Genomic DNA, 17,273 nt, shown 5'->3' with positions numbered 1-17,273 from the left:
ACAGTCTAAATAACCCTGCCAATCTGTTTTAGTTATGAAGTTTGTTCGTGCTGCAGGCTGTTTATTTTGTACAACATCCAGCAGAAATAAATGCATAGGTACATATTAACCACAAGCACTGCAGTAATACATCTCCATTTCACATTCTGTCTTCACACTACAATTATTTGCAATAAGCAGCTCATCCACAGAAATGTTTCATCAAACTCTGCTTCTTTGAGAATGGTGGCATCTTCAGATCATCTACAATTATGTCACATCACGTTGTTTACAGATGACTTTACGTTCATCATATTTCATCAACCCTTTACTATATTAGGAAAAGAGGTTTGAACCTAGCTGATCTCCACCATTCTCAGGTTCAACTTGACAGCCAGTGTTGTGTTTGCCCAATTTAGGTTGGGAAATCGGGACTTGAGGGATGATGTAGCTGCTTGCTCCACAAGTGGAACATGAGGAACAGCTCAAGTTGCAACTGTGGCCAGTCAATTCAGACTATCGCCAACACCCTGAGCTCCTGCCTTCAAGAAATCCAGTTATGGTGGCATCATGATCATTTGCACCTAATCAGCTGAATGCCTTTGCATGAAGTGTTAACTTTGGCATTGAACAATAACTATCTTAGAGCCCTACAAATGAATAAAAAAACTTTGGTTAACATTGAGTGGGGCTGAAAATGTGTTGCTGGTTAAAGCACAGCAGGTTAGGCAGCATCCAAGGAACAGGAAATTCGACGTTTCGGGCCAGAGCCCTTCATCAGGAAATTCCTGATGAAGGGCTCTGGCCCGAAATGTCGAATTTCCTGTTCCTTGGATGCTGCCTAACCTCCTGTGCTTTAACCAGCAACACATTTTCAGCTCTGATCTCCAGCATCTGCAGACCTCACTTTTTACTTAACATTGAGTGGGTCAAACTATTTGAGAGTACTCTTGGAGATTAAGGGGAGAAAAATTATCCAGGGATTTGCTCCCATTGGCTATTCATCCCTTTGGTGGAGCTAAAGGCCAATCTGATTGGCCTAATATGCTCAGACTGACAGTATGTTAGTTGAGTATTTCTAACTCGGACTAGTGGCTCAAACTTACCACTTGGTCAAGGTACGAGAAGAATGCCACGTGTGAGCTGATAGCTACAGTCAGCAGTTTTGCAAGATGAGGGGAGTAAACTGAAAAGTAGCCAATCCCGAACCCAGCTTCTTTAACATTGCAGGCACTGTGGATAAGAAAAACAACCCAGAACAATATGTCGTTGGAGTACAAGCAGTAAATTCCTTGAGCATCCCTGATTTTAACCTCTTCTCTAATGGCAGCCAAGCATTCAGCTGCTGAGACACGAAGCTCTGGAATTCATTCTTGAAACCTCTCTGTTTCTTGCCTTCTCTCAGTTCTTTGGTCCTTAAAACCTACCTTTTTACGTAACCTAACGGTCACCGTCACACATATTCTGTATCTCTGTATTTTGTTGAATAGTCCGCACCTGTGAAGTGTCCTGGGACTTCTTACCATGTTAAAGGTTCTACCATTTGTGATTTATTATGTGCTAGCCTATGTGACATACCACAGGTTCTGTTGAGTCAGATATCTTAAAGTTTATTTACAATACTATTCACAAAGCTATGATATCAGTGATTTACACATTGGATGCTATGCTTACTGACGTTACTGCACAAGACAAATGCAGTTGACTGACTACCCTGACTCCATAACAAAGAGACAATAAGTGAATGTGAGGCAGGTACCTTTTATATCAGAACATCACACATAGTGATGTCGTATGACTGTTTTAATGGTACAGATCTGTCTGGTCTGGAATCTATACCAATAATACAACAAAAGGAGCTGTAGAAGTTGCTGTTGATATTGTTTGTTTTTCTCTTTCTCAGGCCTTAGCTCCTCTCACCTTGTGATGAAAACATATGCCTTTTTCTTTCACAATATGTATTGGCAAGCCTGCCATGAAACTGAAGTCACCCATTGCTACAGGCCCATAACTTACTCTGTAAGAAAGCAATGAGTGACAGGCTGCTGAAAGCTTTATAAAGCATGGGGCCTAGGCCAGCAGGTGACATTCCTGCTCTCTGTCACAACTGCTGGCCTTCAACCACACCAGAAAACTTTTCTCACTTGATAAGTTCCAGGACATTCTTCAGTCAATGCAGCATGCATCCACATAACTAACTTCACAGAAAAAAAACTGGTCCTTTCAGCACCTTCATACTCAACAGACCTCGCCAATCCCCCACTCCCAAAAAAAGCTGCCATTTGTAAAATTAGAGGAGCAGGAAGGGTACAGGCAGGAGGAGCTGTTAGGGTGCTGTGGATGTAATTTGCTAACTAGCAAAACAATAGAAGGCTGTTTTTAGGGATGGTAATCGCAGGGATTCTGGAATGTTATTTTATTTGTCACCTCTTTCTTCACACTTTCTAAATAATTAAAAATGGATTTTACATTTTCCTGTCTCTAAGACTTCACAATTCACTCACTGTCATTTGCAACAGCACTTTTATCAATTTATGTTGCATACTGGTATTAAACTCTTCGAGCTACTCTAGGGATTCTCAAGCTTTAGACAGACATGGTTACATGGCGGTTACTCCTGAGAAAACTCATCCGTTTCATCACTGATAGTGCAACTCGTCTGCCAGAACTTTTTATCTCCTTAATGTATCTATGTCCGAAAGCATTGGACATGGGGTTCACACTGACTTTATGCAATATTGTAAAATGGGTGAGCTGGAGTCAGCAGTCTGCGTGGCATGCCCCCATTTTCCAGATGAAATTAAAATAAGGTGAGACTTTAACAAGTTGCTGCCTCTGCTTCAGGACATCAGAAATCTTTCAGCTCACAATGCAATGCTGAGTCAAAGTTATTCACTGTTGTTAAAACAGACAAAAGCAATAGTCTGAAAAGCATCCCTAGTTAACACGGGGTATATACACGTGGCATGCTACAGTTTTCAATCAAGGTGGTTCCCAAAAACAAGATTAAAATTACAAAATTACAAAATTTTATTTAGAAGGATGGATTTTCCTGAGTGACATCACCAAAAATCAGGTGGTAAAGAGGGAGAAAGTGATGGATAAAATCAGCAGCAAGACTAGCATTGCATCGCCACTGTCATGAGAGCTCCTTGACTTTTCTCCTTGCCCCACCTTAGAGGAGTAAACCAGAGCACCAGCCACATGTGGATGACAGAAGACATGAGAAGACAAGGATCCAACATGCCTACCCTCCCCTCCCCTTTTGTAGGCTGAAACCATGACTGACAAAAAGATGACCCAGTAGAGCTTCCCTGTCCCTCTCCTTGGTTCCAAAACTCTTAACCTGGTTTGGGCTTGTAGTACTGGATCCCCAAATATGTACGTAGGCCTGATCCAGGCAAAGAGGTAGAGACAACAGTGAAGACTGTAGTTGTTAGATGTTGTAGACCTTCCTCAAATAGTGAACCCTGTCCCACCACCAACCCCACCACAGACCTGCTACACCAACAAAGGAGTATCCTTGCCTTGTGTCCATTTTAAACACAGTTCCTTGTTCACCATAGACAACAACAACAGATTATGGAATTACTTGCAGAGTCATAGAGGTATATAGCATGGAAACAGATCCTTCAGTCCAACTTGTCCATGCTGACTAGCTATTCTATATAAATGTCATCCATTTAGAGTCATAGCAATGTACAGCACAGAACTGACTCTTCGGTCCAATTTGTCCATGCTGACCAGACATCCTAAACTAATCTAGTCCCATTTGTCAGCCCATATCCCTCTAAACCCTTCTTATTCACATACCCATTCAGATGCTTTTTAAACATTGTAATCGTACCACCCTCCACTTACTTCTGGCAACTCATTCCATACATGCACCATCCTCTGTGTGAAAAAGTTGCCCCTTAGGTCCGTTTTTACCTTTACTTTTCCCCTCTCACCTTAAACCTATGTCCTCTAGTTTTGGACTCCCCCACCCCAGGGAAAATACTTTGCCTATTCACCTTATCCATGCCCCATATGATTTTATAAACGTCTATAAAGTCATCCCTCAGCCTCTAAGGAAAACAGCCCCTGCCTATTCAACCTCGCCCTATAGCTCAAATCCTCCAACCCTGGCAACATCCTTGTAAGTCTTTTCTGAACCCATTCTAGTTTCACAACTTTTAAAAATTGGGGGAAATAAGATGGAATGATATTAATTTAGGCAGCTATCTTTTGTAAAGGGAAATGCGCAGGAACCAGGTTTGCAAGGCTCACTGTCATTTGGTCAGGTCACAGGGAGAAAGTAGGCAGAAATTCTCTTACAACAATTTTGAGTTCACCATTGATACAGGAACATGAATTAGAACTCTACTGTGCTATTTATGTTATATAACCCTTCTAGTGTCTCTTTCAAAAAGTATTTATTGAACACGCTCAAGAAATAGATCTAAGGGGCAACTTTTTCACGCAGAGAGGGATACGTGTATGGAATGAGCTGCCAGAGGAAGTGATGGAGGCTGGTACAATTGCAACATTTAACAGGCATCTGGATGGGTATATGAATAGGAAGGGTTTGAAGGGATATGGGCCAGATGCTGGCAGGTGGGACTAGATTGGGTTGGGATATCTGTTCGGCATGGACGAGTTGGATCGAAGGGTCTGTTTCCATGCTGTACATCTCTATGACTCTATGAATGTTGATAATGAACTTGAAAACAAGGAAGGAAGCTCCTTCTGGATCAATAGTTTTGAGCTCTTGTATTTTTTTTTGTATCAAGTGCTAGAACAGTTATCACCACAGTGAAACCTCAGAGGAATGTAGGCCATCATATTCATTACTGACTTTAGAGAAATCAAAAATGATACAGTGTTCCTAATCCAGTCTGGGTTATATTATGTTCTACAGATCAAATCTGGCTAAGAATGTTCACCTATAATAAAATTTAGTCAAGAGGTTTTTCTTTTTGTTTTAATAATGCACACAGGCATTAACCCTGATGGTTCAGTTTGTAAATACGCGACCCAAAGTAGGTGCAAAACACAATATAAGAGCAAAGTCCTGGGTTTAACTTCCAGCCTGTCCTCACTGAGCTGATTTTAGCTGAGGCCACACTTAGATGCTACAATTAGCTTTAATGCCTCTGGGCTGCCTCTCAGCCTTCAAGGTTCTTGCTCCTAATTACTACCTAGTGATTCCTGCTGCAAAATGGATGTGGATATGCCATGTCAGGTGAGCACAGGATCAGGTTTAGCAGAGGTACCCCCATGACAGAATAGCCATGTTACACTTGCTCTGGACTCACATGTGAAGGGGATGAGTGGAGGTAAGTTAAACAATACTTCACCATCAAGCAGAACTTCCCATTTTCTTTCCTGTCTTCATTTAACTTTTGGGGCTAAATGAGTAATGCTTATGCCTCTGTGAGGCAGAAGGGTATCAGGTGACCAGCTCAACTGCAGTGTCTTGAGCACAACATTAATGCTCCTCTGCAGTACTGTGGCAGCACTGCACTACCATGCAGATAAGCCATTTAAACAAGGCCTTATTTGCCTTCTAAGGTGGATGTAAAAGATTACATTGTGATCAGGTGTTTCAAAGAAGAGGAGGGGTATTATCCCTTGTACGCGAGCCAATATCGGTCCCTCGGGCTGAGAGGGGACACGGTTGTATGGAGTATGAACAACAACCCAGAGTGCTGGGTTTACAATCCTGCTTCTGTGGGGTTAATTCTATCCAACCATTGAATGTTTCGTGGTCGTTAACACATGGCTATTTATGGGACATCGTTCTATTTAAATCGACTGTCATGATTCCTATATCACAACAGCAACACCACTGCCTGCAAAATTGCCCACCCAAGCAAGAAGCACTTTGGGATATTGTAAGGTTGTGAAAGGCGCTAAAGACATCCAAAAGTTACTTCCCTCTTTCTGTCCCTGTCATGCTGGTTCCAGTTATTTTAAGAATGTGTCTGCATTTATTTTTGTGACCTTAGATGAAGAGCATTGGTTGTAGGTCAGCGAGACTGCAGTGGGTAAAAAGGTATGTTTTGGCATTGTTCCCTTAGTGAGAACTGGGTCTATTGTCAAAAACTAGAACAATTACTCACAGCAGCCATGGAGGAGCTGTGATTGAAAAAACAGGCTTCCACAATATATTTTGCATTTGTGCTCCATTACCACCTTCTCCCCAGCCCCCCCACCCTCCTTATTAAAATAGTGCTGAATGATAATCTTAGTGCATGCAAAGGTAATTGAGTAACTCTTCATGCAGTGGTAAGATTGCTGTTAAAAAAAGTGCCTGGTTGTCTGTCACTGACTGAGCATCACTTACCTAATATTTAATAGAATAAATAAACACACTGTACATCCATTTAGCATTAGCTGTGAATGTGTACTTCACATGTCATACAGCCCAAGCTGCTCTTTAATGAAAAATAACAAATTGGCCCCTATTCCAGTAAATACCTGTTGAATAATATATTCAATATTGATTTATTGATGGTCTCCACTGTGCATTCATTAACACGCATCACAATACAGTGATAAATGAAGTTTCTTGGTTGCAGAGATACATATTGAACTTTAAATTAACTTCTGTTTTCTATTCCAAAGAGATTTCAAACATGGAAAAATAAAATCATCACAGAATTCATCAATTACATTTACTTCTGCTTGCGCTATATAAAAAAATAGAAAATCATCACAGTGCATGTTAATATAGTAATATCATAACAATTTCAGCATGTAACTGATATTGATGTGACATTCTGAATCTGTCTTGTGAACAGAATAAATGTGCTTTTTGTTACAGTAAGAAAACAATTTGCAATTGTTTTTATTTAAGGTTTCACTCTGTTTCTTACATTGAATTATGATCAGGACAATGAACAGGTACTGAAATTAAAAAGCCTTTCACAGTCTAAAAGTACTTTATTTTTTGTGTCACTTGTGTCTGGTCATCATCACATGGGCTATTATTCTTGTATCTCTTCTGGGAGGCCACCTCTGAGGGCAATCAGCCTGGTCCACTAACTGCATGGTGTGGGTCATGAGAGATAGACAGGTGTCCATTTCCAGGATCTGTGTCAGATTCGCACAAATGCTTCGGCTCGAGCAGTTGGCTGAAGCCAGCTGGAGTGGGAGAGAAAAGTGTGGAGTGGAGAGGAAATGATGTATGGAGATTGGGAATTAAGGCACAAACTAGAACAGGTTGTTTCTAATAAAACTCTCCAGTCATCAAACATGAGGCAGGGATGAATTAATTATGCTGTCCCAATGTTATTTCACTGAGGCAGAGAAATATTAACTACTTATCCCAAATGTTATGTCCAGGTTGTTCCCATCAGAAAAATAGCCTTCATCTCATAAAATTCTGCTTCAGATCTTTTGTAGACCTTCACACGCTACAGCTGAGACCTTTGAGAATTAAAAGCTATGCTCCATTTAACACAACTCAACCTTCTCAAAGTTACAGAGGCTTGAATAAAAATTGAGTTGAACTGCTAAAAGGCGCGCAGTGGAAGGTATTCCACTGCAACCACCTTACCTCCAAAGTAATTCACATGGACCTCTGATGCTGTGTGAGTGAATTCCTAGTGTGTTGTGCTGCTGAACCAGCCAAACAAGATAAGCTAACCAATTGGACCAGAATGGCCAGGAATCCCCCAACGTTGAAGTGTCAGCTTGTATACTGTGATCTGCTGAATGATGCCTAGCTTGTATTGACCAGGAATCAGCGACAGTAGTGATGGCTAAACCAACAGCTCTTACCATCATTATTCTTCTGAAACTAACAGCAATTTCTTCTTCCACAATCCTGGTAGTTTCATGGGGCTGAACCTTACTGGAAATCAACAAATTGTCATTTTTGGTGGGTTTACTTGGACTGTCACCCTAATCTCCATCATTACCCATACATCACATCTTACGGAGCCCTGATCTTTATATTCTCCCATTCACCATAAGTAGAAGCACTCACTATTACCAAAGCCTCCTGGGATTCCTGACATTGGTGCCATACTTAAAACACATTGTGGATCCAACCAAGTGCTGCCTGTCCAGAGCTGCCCTGTACCATTTAAGTAACTTCCCCAAACATGTCAGGTAAGGGCAAATTGACACCCTGCTTTGTGTACAAGGACCTGGAGGTCCTAGTGAATGAGGTGGTGGAGGGGATTGTTTTTTTCCCTTGGAGAACCAGCAGAGGCACACAACATCAGACACTGCCAGTCTGGTCAGAGGTTGCCATCCTGATAATTGTTGTCACCATTCTCTGGAGGAATGCCCAACAGTGTGGAAGAAGATCAATCAGCTTCTCCACTCTGCCAAGGTATGTGTCACAATCTTCTCTCTACTACATCACATTCACTCAAACTCGGCTACTGCACCAACCTCCAGCCAAGGTTCATGGTCTGCCCCTGTAATTACTCCTTGCTCACCCACTCTCACCCACCGCAAACCTTGCGCTGCCTACACACTCACTCAGCACACCACATCAACTCCACCATTTTGCCAGCGCTAACAACTCACTTTCATCTCCCTCAATCTCTCCCTTTGACTCATTTCAAGGGAAGACTGTCCATAATGTGTCTAAGGGAGCCAAGATGAGTGATGGGTGGCCTATATTTGGCTCCTCATTCACTATGAAGGGAGGATTCAGACCCTGGAAGGTGAAGGCTGGGACCATGGAGATCCCAAAACCTCTGTCTCCTGCTAACCAAGTAAGAAGCGTTGTTCATTGCTGAACTACTCTCCCAGTATGGCCACTGTGAATGTCCTCTTAATGCACCCAAACTCCTACTCTTCATTTACAGTGCATTTCTATTTTGTTTCCTGGAATTAGCATAGTGTTGATGTCCAACAGGCCAGCCCTCAGGACATCTCCTCTCCACCTTGATGAAGAAAACAGTGATTCCTCAGGGGAAGCACCAATAAGGTTACCTTCTGCACTGCTTACCTGCTCAGATACTGATGCTCCGTTGGGTATTTTAGCATCCTTAGAGCTGGGAGCACCTGCTGGTGAGCGCATCATTGCCACATCACTGCAGCTGGTCAAAGGACAATGTCCCAAGTTCTTGGAATGCAGAGGCATGCTGGAAACTGGACACCTGCATTACTCCAGGCAGAAAAGAACTCCATGGCCTTAGCAATGAACAGCTTCATACAAGCAAATAGGAGCGGCAGACAGGTTTGTAAGAGATGCTGGACAACTGACAGGTTACAGGCCTGCACCCACTTAGACAGATAGCCCCAAATGATGAGTGACCAGACCCCTGACTGATCTCTGTTCAACTCCCTGACTGATATATTGTAGCTACCTGGAGTAGTTGTACATGGCTAGGAGGGAGCGAGGACTGCACTTGCTGGAGATCAAAGTGAAGGGCTTATGCCCAAAATGTCAACTCTCCTACTCCTTGGATGCTGCCTGACCTGCTGTTCTTTTCCAGAGTCACACTTTTTTGACTGTGGTTGTACATGGCTGTCCCTGCAGTGCAATGGACACCCTAACTCTAGTAGGCCCAAGTGTTGTGGAGGGGAGCTTTGCACATAGAGAAAACAGAGCCCTTTGCTGGGCTTTGCAAATATAAATTTCTGTTATTTCCCATTCCTGTACAAATGAGGTAGTGTCTAATGAGAATCAACACTGCAATGACTAGTGTCAGACAGATATCTGCAGTATAAGTACGTCACACAGCAGAGCAACATTTTTGAGTGACTGCTCATCAAACAAACAATGTAGCAGAAACTGAATGTAGTACAATAAATAAATTACTTAGTGTTAGTATAAAACAAAAATAAAAACAATGATATCATACAATGCTGTAACAGCGTGGAAAGCAGTATAGTGAACATATTAGTGATTGAGCATGAATAATTACAATTGAAGAATACAATAGTCACAGATTATATAAAGTAATCAGACATCAAAACATAGCAAAAATATTTTTAGTACTATAATACTGTAAGATTATCATACAATTAGAAAGATTGAAAGACAGTATCAAAATATTTAATAACTAATGTTATTTAGATATATGTATTTAGTTGTCATGTGTATTTTGTTACAAAATACAGTGAAAAATGTTGTATAGGTGTTGTAGTGGTTTGTAATCCCTATCTAAATAGATACCTCACTTGGTTAAGTCTGTGACTGAAGAATTCCTGAAGAAGGGCTTATGCCCGTAACGTCGATTCTCCTGCTCCTTTGATGCTGCCTGACCTGCTGCGCTTTTCCAGCAACACATTTTTCAGCTCTGACCTCCAGCATCTGCAGTCCTCACTTTCTCCTAAGTCTGTGACCAGCTTGATGATATGAACCAGATATTCTTAGATTTGATCATTGTTGATTCTGAGTTAACTGATCTCAACCTGATTACTCACTATTGAGTACAGAACCCTGGGTTTAAAAATAAATTTATTATTGATGGCTTTCCATCAACTGTGTCTGCAAATATAGATGAGATCTTCAGGAGCAGCAAGAATTGGGCTCAAAGGTAATGTTCCTGCAGTTGACAATCCACTGTCAACACTACACACTGGAGATGAATGATCACTCTGGCAAGGGGTATTGGTACTTGTGCTGTGGTATATGATATGGGATTTACAAGTATAAATATCATTTATTGTCCTGGATTTTTTTGCTGCCCGACAATCCACAGCTCCTGAACTGACCACACTCTCTTGTTTGTTTATGCTGTGGGGTTTACAGTAAAGAGTAAACACTGAAAGGCATTAATTTGCTTTTGGTTCAAGGATTCATTTTTCTGTTTAGAAAAACCCAGAGATTGAAAGCTTTTAGTGCAGTTTTGGAACAAACCTTACTGGGGTCACAAGCATACTTTGATGTAAATATCAGTTTGTAAAACTTTCAGATTAAGCATGCTTGATTCAAAATTGCCAGATATTCATTTTGTGAATATTTGTGTTAGGAGTATTCAATGTTCACAGGACATAACTGGTGAATAGCAGTACATTTATACCTGAACCTTTAAGACCATGAGAGGATAAGAATTAGGAAAAAGAATAGGCCATTCAGCCCCTCAAGCTTGCTCCACCATTCAATAGGATCATGGCTGATCTGACATATCTCACATCCACTTTCCTGGCCTTTCCCTATCACCCTTGACACCCCTACTGATAAATAATCTATCTCTGCTTTAAATATACACAAGGACTCTACCTGCACAGCTTTCTGTGGCAAGGAGTTCTAAAGACTTACGATCCTTTGAAAGAAGAAATCTTCCTTTATCTCAGTCTTACATTGGCATCCTTTATTCTGAGACTGTGGCCTCTGGCCTGAGACTCTTCCATGAGGGGAAATATTCTCTCAGCATTGACCTTGTCAATCCCCTTAAGAATCTGAAATGTTTCAATTAGATCGCCTCTCATTCATCTAAATTCCAATGAATTGAATTGCAACCTGTTTAGCCCTGGCTCATAAAACTAAGGGGTGAAAATGTGTTGCTTGAAAAGTGCAGCAGGTCAGGCAGCATCCAAGGAGGAGGAGAATCGAGATGGAGGCTTATGCCCGATTCCTGAAGAAGGTCTCATACCCAAAACATCGATTCTCCTGCTCCTTGGATGCTGCCTGACCTGCTGAGCTTTTCCAGCAACACATTTTCAGGTCTGATCTCCAGCATCTGCAGTCCTCACTTCCTCATAAAACTAAGGTGCAGGCATTGGGAATAGATAAGATTTTGTTCTGCTGTGGGTTTAAGGTCTGTCAAACTATGTTCCACATTTAGATAGCTTATTTTTTTTTATTTTATTGTTCTCCTTTTATGTAATAAACTTCTGCTTTATTGTTAAAGAATATCTGATGCCTTGAGTGCCTATGCTTCAGTAAATGATCGCCATATTATATAATTAAAAAACAATCAAGCAAGAACTCATTTAGCATTCTACCTTATCCACCAGCAACATCAACCAGGATCATAACAATTGACTGTGCCCCACCATGGCGTAACATTCAGGAGAGCAGGAAATAGTGGAAGCCAAGGATGCATCAAATAGAAACCTCAGCTTATAATGGAAAACTAGGACTGAAATGTAGGTGCAAGTCCCAAGAAAATAAAATCTCTCTAATGACTATTTAAATAGATCTGAAACCCCAGTGGCCATTTTCTGACCCTACATGAATCCCTGGCCTTGATTAGTATACAACCTGGTTACCTGCAGTTCAGACGAGCCCGCACTGTGTGCGCCACAGTGACCAAGCTCTGTTTCCAGTAGGTGAGTCTCCTCATTGGAAGACTGAAGTCAGAAAGCTGCCCCTCGAGCATTTTTGATGGGTTTTTAAAATTGGAAAATAAATTAAACTGACTTGCATTTAATGTAATGTCAAATTTTAACTGTTATATAATGTACTATTACAAATTTTATGAATGATGTTTAATTTTTGAAATATAAATCAGCTCTTACCAGTGAAGGAAAAGGATGGGTTTTTGTCAAAATTCATCCTGGGCAGCTCTATAACACAGATTTCTGCACGCTGCAAATGTTTCCAGAAATACAAACAGTGACAAACCTCAACACCTGCTGAAGGGCCAGAATTTCACTGAAAGGTGCATTTTGGTCAATTGAAACGTTACAATTTTTTTGTTGCAAAAGGTCACATACATTTCATTTTTTGAGATGATAAACAGAAATGTTTTTTTTAAATTCATCCATAAAATATGGGCTTCACTGGCTGGGCCACAACTTATTCCCTGTGAGAAGGTGGTAATGAATTGCCTTTTTGAACTGCTACAGCCACTTCTGGTGTAGGTAGATCCACAGTAGTATTCAGGAAGAAATGGCGATATATTTCCAAGCTGGAACAATAAATATTTGGAGAGAAACTTGCTAGTCATGGTGTTCCCATGTTTCTGCTGCCCTTGTTCTTTAGATACTCAACACTGGGTTCTCCAAATTCAAAAGAACTCCCTTCACATCCCCTGACTCCCTTCCTAGCCCCTCTGCTTCCCTTCTATTCCTCCCTGCCACCAACCACATTCATTCCTCCCATTGACCAACCAGGTCGTGCCCTCTACCTGTCCTAAACTATTCCCACGTCACCTCCTTTATCTGCAACTCCCCCCACACTGACCCCCAGTCCTGAAGAAGGATTATACCTATAAGGTCTACTTCTCCATCACCTAATGCTGCCTGGCTTGCTGTGTTCTTGCAGCCTCCTGCCTGTCTACCTTGTCCTTTAGATGACATTGGTTGTGAATTTGAAAGATGCTGCATAAGGAGCCTTGGTAAATTATTGCAATGCATCTTGTAGTTGGTACACACTTTGACAGTGTGGACGGATGTGGGTATGGTATCAATCAAGCAGGCTGTTTTGTCTTGGAGAGTGTCAAGCTTCTTGAGTGTTGTTGGAGCTATACTGATCCAGACAAATGGGGAGTATTCCATCACTCTAAACGTTTGGCCTTTCAGATGATGGACAGGCTTTGGGGAGTCATGAGGTGAATTATCTGTTGCTGAATTCCTAGCTTCTGACCTGCTATTGTAACCATAGCACTTGTGTGGCTAGGCTCAGCTCAGTTTCTGGTCAATGGTAATCTACAGGATGTTAGCAGTAGAGGATTCAGGAATGTTAAAACCATTGTATGTCAAGGGATAGTGGTTAGGATCTTTCTTGTTGGAGATGGTCATTGCCTTGGACTTCCCACTTCTCAGTCTAAGCCCAGATATCAACATTGTGCAACCATCAGCAAAAACTCTCACTTTTGCCCTTCTGGTGGAAGGAAGGTTATTGATGAAATAGCTGAAGAAGGTTGGTCCGAGGACACTACCCTGATGAACTCTTGCAGAGATGTCCGTGAACTGAGACAAATCACCTCCAACAACTTTTCTTTGCGCCAGGCATGACTCCAACCAACGGAGAGTTTTCTTCCCAATTCCCATTGCATCCAGTTTTGTGAGGGCTCTTTGATATTATATTCAATCAAGTGCAGCCTTGATGTCAAGGGAAGTCACTCCTATCTAGCCCCTGGAATTATGGTCTTTCATCCATGTTTCATCAGGGGCTGTAATGACATCAGGAGCTGAGTGACTTTGGTGGAACCCAAGCTGGGTGTCAGTGAGCATGTTATGGCTAAGCAATTAGCACTGCTGATGACACCTTCCATTACTTTACTGATGATCAAGAGTAGATTGAATGGGCAGCAATTGGCCAGGTGTGATCGGTCCTGCTTTTTGTATATCGGACATGCCGGAACAATTTTCCACATTTTTGGGTTGATGCTAGTGTGCAATGACAATGTCTGCAGTGTACACCTTCTGCCAGAATGTTGTCAGGACATAGAAGCTTTGTCGTATCCAGTGCCTCCTATTGTTTCTCAATGTCACATGGGGTAAACCAAGTTGGATGATGACTGGCATCTATGATGCTCAGGACCTCTGGAGGAAGTGAGATGGATCATCCACTCAGCACTTCTGGCAGAAGATTAGTGCAAATGCTTCAGCATCATCTTTTGCATTGGACTGGGCTCCTTCATCATTGAGAATGGGAATGTTTATGGAGCCTCTTTCTCCAGTGAGCTGATTAATTGTCCACCGCCATTCGGGACAGGGTATGGCAGGACTGTAGTGCTTAGATCTGATCAGTTACTTATGAAATCTCTTAGTTCTATCACTTCCTGCTTACGCCATTTGGCACAGGCAAGCAGCCATGTTTTATAGCTTCACCAAGTTGAAGCCTCGGTTATTGGTATGCATGGTGTTGCTCTTGACATAACACCTTAAGACAATAAGAAATAGAAACAGGAGTAGGCTGTTCATCTCCTTGAGCCATCACCGCCATTTGATAGGATCATGGCTGATCTGACATTCCTCATACCCTTTTACCTGCCCTTTCCTGTAACCATAGATTCCCCTATTAAGAATCTATCACAACATAAATTATACATTAGGATTCTGTCCCCATAGCACTCTGTGGCAAGGAGTTTCAAAGACTCATAACCCTCCAGGAGAAGAAATTTAACCTCATCTCACTTTTAAATTGGTGCCTCTTTATTCTGAAGTTATGCCCTCTGGTCCTGGAGTCTCACATAAGAGGAAACATCCTCTCAACAGTTACCCTATCAAGCCCCTTAAGAATCCTGTGGGTTTCAATAAGATCACCTGTCATTCTTCTAAACACGAGGGAGTTGAGTCTCTATCTGTTTAGCCTTTACTCATAAGACAATCGCTCCATACCAGGGATCATTCTAGTGAATTTCCTCTGAACTGCCTCCAATGAAATGATATATTTTCTTAAATAAGGGAACTAAGACTGCTCACAGTACTCCAGATGTGGTCTCACCAGCACCTTGTACATTTGGAGTATGACTTCCCCATTCTAGTACCCCAACTTCCTTGAAATAAGGGCCAACATTCCATTAGCCTTCCTAATTACCTTCTGCACCTGTATGCTAGCTTTTGTGCACAAATATCCATAGGACCCTTGATGTTGCAGCTTTCTGCAGTTTTTCTTTATACCCTACTGCGTTCTTCATTGAACCAGACTCGATTCCCTGGAGGCAAACCAGGAGGTATCTCATGGATGCCCAATCTTGAGTTGCTAGATAGAGAGTATGCTCAGTGGGAACATTACACTTTGTCTCCAAAAGGATTGTATAGTGGCCACTTTCACCAAGCATGGACCAATGCATCTATGACAGGCCAAGCCATCTGTGGGATATCTTTAAGAATATGAATTGAGGTTCCCCCAACCAGACTGTATCCTGCACCCTTGCCACTTTCAGTGTTTCCTCCAGGTGATATTTAACATGGGGCAGTAGTGAATCAGTAGCTTTGGGTGAGGTGGTCCGTGGAGTAAGTGGTATTCAGTAGGAAGTTTCCATGTCTCTGTTGGACCTGATGTCAGAAGATTCCTAGGGTCTGTAGTCAATTTTGAGGACTGACAGGGAACTCTGACCTGACTGCCACCAGTTGTGTTACGTCTGTCCTGCCAATGGGACAGGACGTATCCAGGACTGGTGTCTGGAATATTGTTTGTAAGGTCTGATTCTGTGGGTATTACTGTGTTAGCCCATTACTTGACTAGTCTGTGAGACAGATCTCCCATTTTTGGCACTAATCCCCAAACATTAGGAAAGAGGACTTTGTGGAGTCAATGAAGTTGTGTTTCCTGCTGTCATTTCTGATGCTTTAGTTGACGTCAAGTGATCCATCCAATTTCATTCCTTTTTTGAGATTTCCTTACAATTAATACAACTAAAGGTTTTGCCATTTCAGAGGTCAGTTAGGAATTAACAATGCTGTGGGTCTGAAGTCACATGTAGGCCAGACAAAGTAAGGATGGTAATTTCCTTCCTTAAAGGTCATTTGTGAGCCAAATGGGCTTTACAGCAATAGACAACAGTTTCATTGTCATCATTAGACCTTCAATTCCAGGCTTTTTGTTTTGTTTACATTTCAATTCTGCTGGTAGGCTTTGAACTTGAATCCCTAGAACATCAAAACAAAAATCAAAGAACTGCAGATGCTGGGAATCAGAAACAAAAACAGAAATTGCTGGTAACGCTCAGGTTCAACAGTGTCTGTGGAAAGAAAGCAGAATGAATGTTTCGGATCAGTGATCCTTCTTCAGAATATTACCTGGGCCTTTGGATTATTACTCCCAGTGAGAACACCTCTATATCCCCATCACCGGCCAAGATGGACTGCTCTAACCAGGAAAGATTTTCAACTTGAAAATCAAGTGTTTAGTACTGTTGAGCTGTGCAATACCATGTTACTTAGATGTCCACTTGCAATGCCAAGGCAGTGAAGGCTATGGGTTAAATGTTGGAAATGGAATCAGAAATTTAGGTGGTTGTTTTTGACTCCCACAGACTTAAGGGGCTTTTTCTGTGCTTTAGATCTCCATGACTCTATGGCAATTGTACTGTAGAAGTATAATTGAAAGTGTAAGTAATGAATATAGCAATACATTAATGAAAGAAGCAGGTCTACTCTCAATTCACCTGTGACATTATTCTAGAATCTTATTTGTTCTCACCATAATCTTTCTTGTCGTACAAATGTGAAAAATCTAATCACAGACTTAGTTATGATCCACAAAATTGCAGATGTAGAACAATTAATTCATAGCATTAGCTGTGATGGAACACAAGAAAGACTCAATGCAACATCTGAATAAACGCACTCATGACTGAACAATGACATGTCAACGTTGCTCCTTGTTTTACAGGAGGCTTTGAACAAGATAAACAAGGAGAGAAGGACTCTGGACATGCTCAGAAAGTCAATGAACACACAAAAGAGGACAGTTAAAGTGCAAGACTCAGGTGGCTCAACAG

Source organism: Hemiscyllium ocellatum, chromosome 4 (assembly GCF_020745735.1).
Source record: "Hemiscyllium ocellatum isolate sHemOce1 chromosome 4, sHemOce1.pat.X.cur, whole genome shotgun sequence".
Classification (NCBI taxonomy): domain Eukaryota; kingdom Metazoa; phylum Chordata; class Chondrichthyes; order Orectolobiformes; family Hemiscylliidae; genus Hemiscyllium; species Hemiscyllium ocellatum.
Note: the sequence above shows the minus strand (reverse complement) of the source record.